Source organism: Quercus robur, chromosome 11, assembly GCF_932294415.1.
Source record: "Quercus robur chromosome 11, dhQueRobu3.1, whole genome shotgun sequence".
Taxonomy (NCBI): domain Eukaryota; kingdom Viridiplantae; phylum Streptophyta; class Magnoliopsida; order Fagales; family Fagaceae; genus Quercus; species Quercus robur.
The window spans coordinates 25,493,772-25,502,420 of NC_065544.1; the positions used below are offsets into that span (position 1 = coordinate 25,493,772).

Consider the following 8,649-nt stretch of genomic DNA (forward strand, 5'->3'; position numbering starts at 1 on the left):
GACTCGAACATTGCAATTCGAGCTATGAAGGACGAGAGTTTCTCTACAACTAGCTTTGGACACATTATCTCTGACATCAAGGTCCTATCTACACACTTTAGGCACTTGGTTTTTAGGCATACACATAGGCTGGGAAACAAGGTTGCTCACAGCTTAGCAAGAGTAGCATGTAATTTTTTTCCTTTCTATACTTGGATTGAGGAAGTCCCAGTAGTGTCTGATGTAGTTTATCTCACTGAAATTTCAATTGAATTGTAGTTCACCTTCCTTTTTGGGGGGCGGTTTCTCAAAAAAAAAAAAAGTGCTTCAATCCAAGTACATTTTGGCAAAATACTCCAGCAACCATTTGGCTTTCACTTGCAACCCAGAATCCATCAATGCATTCATTGATAATCGATAAATCCTCCCATCTAATTGTGTTCCTTCAGATTTCATATCCCGTAAATGCTTCACCCACTCATCGATCCGACTACTCCTTGAAAAAACTCCGACCATAATTCCAGCCATGACCTTGTCAATTTCACCCCCATTGATCCTAAACTCATTGTAATATCTCAGGCACGTCTCAAACTCCTTGGCTTTACTTTAAGCACTAATAACACTAGTGTAACTAACCTTATCTGGTGCAACCTTTCTTCACTTCGTCTCCTTCCATAGCTTCTCAGCTTGCCTTAAATTATTGACCTTTCCATGCATTTCCATCAAAGAATTGTAAATCCAAACATTTGGTTCACACCCTCTTTCTTTCATCTTGGCCAAAAGCCTCATTGCATCTTTAGGCCTCCCCGTTTTGCCATACATTACAATCATGCTAGAATAAGCCACAACACACTTATCAAACCCCTTTTGTTTCCATCTCTGAAAATAACATTTCAACTTTCGAATAGAGCCCAAGATGACAATATGCATTTATAACCGAGGAGTATGTAACTTGTCCTGGTTCACATCCCTGAGAAATTAGCTCTTCGTATACCTTAACTGCTGCTAGAAATCCTCTTTTCTTTGAGAAGCCATTGACAATTGCACAGAATATACAATCAGAAATTCTTAACTTTGAACTTTTCATTGCTTTAACAATTTCAAGTGTCTTCTCCACTAGTCCTTCTTCCACATATGTCAACACTATTTTTAAGTACAGCCCCGGATCTCTCAACATTTTTTTGCTTTTCCCTTCTTCGAAAAGATCTTCAACCACCTTTACTTCTCGCAAGCTTGCAAAAAAACAAATCAAAGAAGATTAAACCGAAGAATTCTTGGAAATTCCTTTCCTTTACTTTCTTTAAAGTATTCAAGAGCTTCAAAAGCTCTTCCTGATTTTCCTAGGGACTCAATTAGAGTCCCATATTTACGAGTGCAAAATGGTGATGAATAAAAATCTAGTTGACTACTTCCTAATTCACAAAAAAATTCAACCACATTTTCAGAATCACCAAGTCTCGTATAAGCTTCCATGATATGGCAAGAACATTCAGAATCGAGAACAACTCCCGTAGATCTCATTTTCCCAAATGCTACAGTGGTGCTTCTATACATATGATGCTTGTTGTAGCCTCTAATTGCAGAACCAAAGGCCAATACACTGACTTTACCATTAGATTTGAAAACTTCAAGCAAAGTCTCAACAATTTTGAATTTTCTAGCTCTAATGCAACTACTAACCAATTTTGAACAGGTGGAACTATCAGGCAACACATTATAGTTGTTGAAATCATTACAAACTACTAAAATCATACGCCATTTCTTTGAACGTAACAAATACCCAATTACATGCTTTAAAGTTGTTTTCTCCTGTCTAAATTCTGGGCTTCCTTTCATTTTTTCATAGTACTTGAGAGCAAGATCCTCGGTTTTTAAATAAATAAAATATTAAAATTTATAAAAAAAAATATATTGATATTTAATATAAATAATAGTAGCATTCAATTAGAAAATATTGATATGGATTTCAATAACACAATTTGATATTACAAACAATTAATACCGATAAGAGTAGGAAATTTAATCAAAACAATAATTAAAATTTGTTAAATTAGAGTTTTTTTTTATAATAAATATAATACAAAATACGTTTAAAATGAATTTTATATTTGGGTAAAATTTAAGTTCAATACCTTCTTTTTATTTGAGAAATCCATACCCGAAGGCCAAGTATTTATTTCATAATAACTCAAAAAGATTACAAAGAGTCTCGAGTTACTAAGGGAGCTATATCATCAAGAGAGGATTCAATCCAAACTTGTAGTTCATTGCCTGAAACAGATTTCTTGGCAAGAAAATGGGCAACTGAATTGCCTATGCGTTTTACATGAGAAAAATTACAACATCGAAAATCATTTGCTACAATCAAAATGTCACTTATCACATGACCATACTCCGGATTGGCCATATCTCTTGCTAGGATAGCCTTGATAATGACCTCAGAGTCGCCCTCAACAGAAACTTCAAATATGCTTAATTCCTTTGCAAAATATAAAGCCCTCCTACATGCCAAAGCTTCAACCACTGCTGGAGAAGATGGCAAGTGAATTCTTTCTACCAAGGCTCCAAGAACACTACCTGTATGGTCACGTACAACTGCGCCCAACCCAGCAACACCTAACTTTTTGAAAGTGGCCCCATCAAAGTTAACTTTATAAAGTGGATATATAGGAGGGACAGAACAGCTCTTTCACTTGACAGAGATCGATGACCCTTGCTACATTGCACCTGCTGAAAATCCTGGAGGTAAGCCACTACTCTCTTTCGAATCTGTTGTACCTCAATGACCTGCTCCCCCACTCTTATCGAGTTTCTTCTAGACCAGATAAACTAGAAAATCATGGCCATAAGATTTACATCTAAACTTTCCCTCATTTTCAATAACATCTCCCATAGATCAGCAAACAAGAGAAACTTGTACCTGAGTAATTTTGTTGTCACTTCATTTGACTCCCAAATGGGAATAAGGGAAACACAACTCTATAAAACATGCACTATGTCTTCACTGTCCGATTTGCAACTAGAGCAAAGAACTGATCTAACAACATTTCTTTGCCAAAGTTTATAGAGAAAAGGGAGAGCATTATGTGTAGCCCGCCAAATCATGTGCTTGACTTTGTGTGGAACTTGTAAATTCCAGATGCTATTCCACATCAAGTGGTTTCAATCAGGACTTGAGCAAGATGGCAGCACCTGTCTGTTCACACCAACAAGGAGTTTATAGGCACTACAAGTTGAGAAGGTACCTTGAGGGGTAGGGAGCCAAACCTGCTTGTCTGCAACACCTTGGAAACTCAATGGAAGGCCAAGAATAATACTAGTTTCCTGAGGGATGAAGTTCTGCTTAACCAAATCGACCTTCCAGGTGTGTGTCTCGGCATTAATTAGATCACAAAGTCTAGCTTCAGGGGGCAGAACTGATAGGGGAGAAACTATTCTAGAACACGAAGTTTTTGGCAACCACCTATCCCTTCGAATCTGTATAGACTGATCATCACCAACTCTCCAGACCGAACCTAGCTTTATGACATGTCTTGTTTGGCAAAGGCTCTTCCAAGCATAGGAACCCTTATTTGAGTTATCACAATCCATGATAGAACAATCAGGAAAAAACTTTGCTTTGAATACTTTGTTAAACAGAAAATTTTCCTGAGAGTTTAAATGCCAAAACTGCTTAGCGAGTAGGGAGTCATTGAATTTACTCAATTCTCGAAAACCCATACCACCTTCATTTTTGGGGAGGCAAAGTTTTTCCCAACTAATCCAATGAATCTTCCTCTACTCACCTCTATATCCCCACCAGAACTTCCTAATTAAAGTTTCAATATCCCTAATAAGACATTTCAGCAACTTAAAACAAGACATTGTGTAAGTCGGGATTGCTTGAATTATTGCCTTGATAAGTATTTCCCTCCCGGCTTGAGACAATAACTTCTCCTTCCACCCCTTGAGTTTTTTCCAGATTCTTTCCTTAATAATACTAAAAGACTTCTTTTTATCTCTACCAACCAGCGACGGAGACCGAGGTATTGTTCATATCTCTGAATTGCTGGTACGCCCAGGAAAGCTTGGATAGCCTGTTGGGTCTGAAAGGAGGTGTTCAAGCTAAAGAAAATATTTGTTTTCCCCCTATTGATGTTTTGGCCTGATGCTTGTTCATAAAGATGTAGGATTGACGGGATTTAGACACATTCCGAGATCGTAGCTCAACAGAATACAAGGCTGTCATCTGCAAATAGAAGATGAGAAACACGTGGACCAGTTGCACATAGAGATACACCCTTTATTTCCCCATCTGATTCAGCCTTCTTGAAAAGGGCATCTAGACCTTCAGTAACCAATAAGAAAAGATAAGGGGAAAGAGGGTCCCCTTGCCGGAGCCCTCACCCTGGAGAAATAAAACCATGGGACTTACCATTTAGCATAATGGAGTAGGTGACAAAACGAACACACTTGGATATGAGGTGGAGGAATTTTTCACTAAACCCCCCATCTTCAGCATAATCTTCTCAAGGAAAATCCATTCAACCCGGTCGTACGCCTTGCTCATGTCCAACTTCAAAGCCATATATCCCAACTTACCAGTCCGTTTTGCCTTCAGAGAATGAAGCATCTCATGTGCAATTAAGATGTTATCAGTAATAACCCTCTCTGACATAAAGGCACTTTGTGTTTCAAAAATGATCTGGGGTAGGAGTGGTTTCAAGCGATTTGCAAGAACTTAGCAATAAGTTTGTACAATACATTACTAAGACTGATGGGTCGGAAATCAGTGACCTGACGAGCATTCTTTACTTTAGGAATAAGAGTTAAAAATGTATGATTAAGGGTCCTAGGAATAATACCTGAGTTGAGCACAGAGAGTACTGCATCTGAAACCTCAGCACCCACCTTATCCCAAAATTGCTTACAGAACAATGGAGGTAACCCATCCAAACCTGGACCTGTGGTGGAGTCCATCTGCTTAAGGGCAAACAACACCTCACTAGCCTCAAAAGGTCTGTCCAAATCATCATTCATGGCAGGAGAGACTCTTGGTTCAACCACATTCAAAACAAGATCAAGTAACAGGGGATTTGAAGAAGAGAACAACCCTGAATAATATCCGACCAGCAAATCCCCTATCTGGTCTTCCTCCTCAATCCAATCACCTACGTCATTCTCTAAACCAACAATAAAATTTCGCTTATTGCGTTCTGAGGATCGGCAGTGAAAATACTTAGTATTTTGGTCACCATACTTCAACCAGTCAGACTTAGCCCTTTGATTCCACATGCATTCCTCCATCTCCATCAATTTATCTATCTCATTTGACAAGGACTTCACCCTTTCATGCCCCTTGCCCACCATAGACAAAACCTCAGCTTTTACCAGCTGCTTTCTTTTCTGTGCCAATAATAGACAGATATTGCCAAAAACCTTCTTATTCAAAGTACTCAATTGAGATTGACAATTACTAACCTTCAATAAAACATTCTCCATTGGGCTACCACCAGACCCCATGTCCCAGGCTATGTGAACTACACCTTCACAACAATCGTCCTTTAAGCACATGGACTCGAACCTGAAGGGTTTTTGAACTCTGTAAAAATGGCTTTAAGCATCATCAGTACATAACCAAATTGGATTGTGGTCTGAGGAGGAACCTGACAAGTGGTGGAGTCGAGTTGAAGGGAACTTGAGCATCCAATCTGCTGTGGCGACAACTCGGTCAAGCCTTACCCAAGTCACTGGACCATTAAAATGTCTATTACACCAAGTGAATGGGAGACCCGTGAAGCCCAAATCCTTTAGACCACAGAAGTCCAAAAAATCTCTAAAACCTTGCATTTGATTTTCCGGCCGAATATACCATCCTGACTTTTCTTGTAAACGAGTAATCTCGTTGAAATCTCTAATACAAACCCGTGGCATATCCAACTGTGAACCAAGGTGGAGAAGAATAGTCCAAGAATCTTCCCGGTTGGAAACTTCAGGGGCTCCATAGAAACCTGTGAAGCGCCAAGCGTCATCGATTCTTGGATTCACCACCACATCGATATGGCAAGGTGAAAAGGTGCGAATATGGAGGTCGAGCTCGTTCATCCAAAGCAGAGCAAGACCACCACTTAAATTTCTTCGTGGAACAATAAAAAGGTTGTTGAACCCCAAATGACATCGAAGTCTCTTCAGATAAGCGTTCTTCTTCTTCGTTTCCATCAAAAAACTAATTTGGGATCTTTTGCTCTCACCAGATCAGATAGCTCATGAACTCGCCGTGGGTTCCCAAGCCCACGGCAGTTCCAACTCAGGCAATTCATAGTGACCAGTGGGGCTGGGAGGCAACCACCACTGATGGGTTATTGTTGGAGAGAACGCCATTTTCAAGCTCACATACAACACCTCTTCTTTTTGGAGCTGGAAGCTCTGCTTCTTCAAGTTGGGAACGCTTTCATGAAGCTTCTGGAGTAAATACTTCCTTGGTAATGGGTTTGGTCTTGCGAATCTGTTTAACCTTGATTTTAATCTGTTTGGGCTTCACCTTACTTAACTGCACACCTTCGTTTAAGATATTCTAAAGAGGGGATCTGGGCTGTTGACTAGACTGGGCTAAGGAAGGAGTTGAAGGAGTATTTGAGATCGGCCCATCACATGCTGAAATTGAACGACCAAGTTTTTCAGCAATCCAACCTGTGTTTCCCTCGTAAGGCACTGCCAATGGGCCCCATTCGTCCTCCAGCCCATTTGGGCCCATACATTCACTTGTTGTAGCTGGGTTTGGCGCCGTTACTATTTTGAACTTAAATTCCTCCTTGTGGTCAGCGCTTATATCACATTGCATACTCTCTGTTTCGTCAGTTTGCGCTTTGGCTCGATTCGAGACATTCTCTTCTATTTTCGACTTATTTTCCTCTTGTTTTCCAATCAACCCATTGACCCTACCATTTTCATGCAACATCGTTGCCACCTTTTCCGAAACCCCATTCTTCTCTGTTTGCTGTGTCAGAGGGCGGAGCTCGATGCTTGTCTATCTTGGAACGTGATCCTCCACCACTCCCACTGAATCCTCCATTCTCCCTGCCGCTTCAACTCCGGTGTTCCACTGCCTTGTTCCAGCTTACTCAAGGGTGGTGACCAGCTATGTCAGTAGAGTTGGTTTGAATTGATATGCGTACGGAAGAGAATCAGGTAAATCTTCTAAATTACAACCACCTGTAAATTTTTTTTTTTTTTTTTTTTGAGCTTCTTCTATAAAAATAAATCAAAATTACTCAACTTATGAGCATTAACAGTCTCTTTTTATTTCTTGCTTCCTCTTTTTCATGGCTTGCGAGAAAACTAATAACATTAGATCTCTCGGATTTCTCACACAATCACTACAGTTTAAGTATTTAACAGTAACCAAATTTCTTTCTAAATACCAGAAAAGGAAGAAAAAAAAGACTAGGTTTGATGTCAAGTGTTGATGTTAACGCCAGAAGCCAACCTGTACACATACCCACACCAAACCACCGCAAACCCATACTCATACCCAAACCCAACCACCGCTTAGCTTCCAAAATCCACTCCAGAAGCCCAATCCCAAGTATCAATGTCAAGATATAGCTTTGAAAGGAAACAAAAGCTATGAGAAATCAATTGGTTTTTTTCCCCTACCAGACAAACAATTCCTTCTTGATGCACGAACTCACTCACTCAAATCTCAAGTATTAGATTCGAAATTGGTGTCCTCTCTTAGGAGCCTACATATTGCAATTAACCATGCATTATAGGGATCTGCTATACACGAAAAAAAAAAAAAAAAAAAAAAAGTGAAATTAGGTAATGCATCCCTTGAGATTGTGAGAAGACTAGTAGCCTTCTCATTCTGGAGGTTTTACTTGAGAAGTCTAAGGGGTGTTTGGTTTATATTCTTATCTATTCTATCACGGTCAAGATGTAATGTTAGTGGGATTAAGAGATGCAAGTTTGATGTTAGTGGGATTAAGAGACGTAAGTTTGATGTTAGTGGGATTATGCTAAAAGCAGAAGCATAATTTCTAATAATTTTGAATGATGTATTAGGAAAAAGCAAGATTTTTGGTTGCTATTGTTTAATATTGTAGGTAATTTTGGTGTGTGTGTGTATATATTCCATTCTTCCTTAAAAAAAATTAAAAAAAAAAAATCAATTCCATCTTAATTTTAACAAAATTGCGAAATTTATGGATTAAATTAAGTCCTTTATATTATATATACAATATAATACAATATATTCCTATATTCATTTTAAGGATCATAAGGGTATTCTAGTCATTTTAGAAGTATTTGTGTGATTTTGAAAGTCATAAGGGTATTTTGGTCATTTTGGGTCTTCCAAGGGTATTTGTGGTTTAGGGGTAAATTTGGCATTTCCTTGGTGATGAGACTACTTTTTTGGATTATGATGAGAATGTAATTCAATGAACCAAACACCTTAATCTTATATTGTTGTAATATGATTACATGAATCTAAGTTGCAAGAATGTAACATTACACCATAATGTAATACTAATATCAAGCAAACCAAACACCCCTTAAGTGATTTGAAGCTAATAGGTTTGCTAGCAAGGAAAGAAAAGGTGCTAATGCCTAGTCAGCTGAGTTATAAAATTAGATATGCAGCTGTAATTTAGAAGGCGTACCTAAGAACAATATATAAAGTACTGTGAC

The 8,649-nt window shown here is 38.7% G+C and overlaps 1 protein-coding gene across 1 annotated transcript in view; it reads right to left on the reverse strand.

Annotated features, from left to right (window-relative positions):
• LOC126704873 (disease resistance protein RPV1-like) overlaps positions 1-8,649 on the reverse strand; it is an 88,827-nt gene that overhangs the window by 44,921 nt on the left and 35,257 nt on the right. The window lies entirely within an intron of this gene.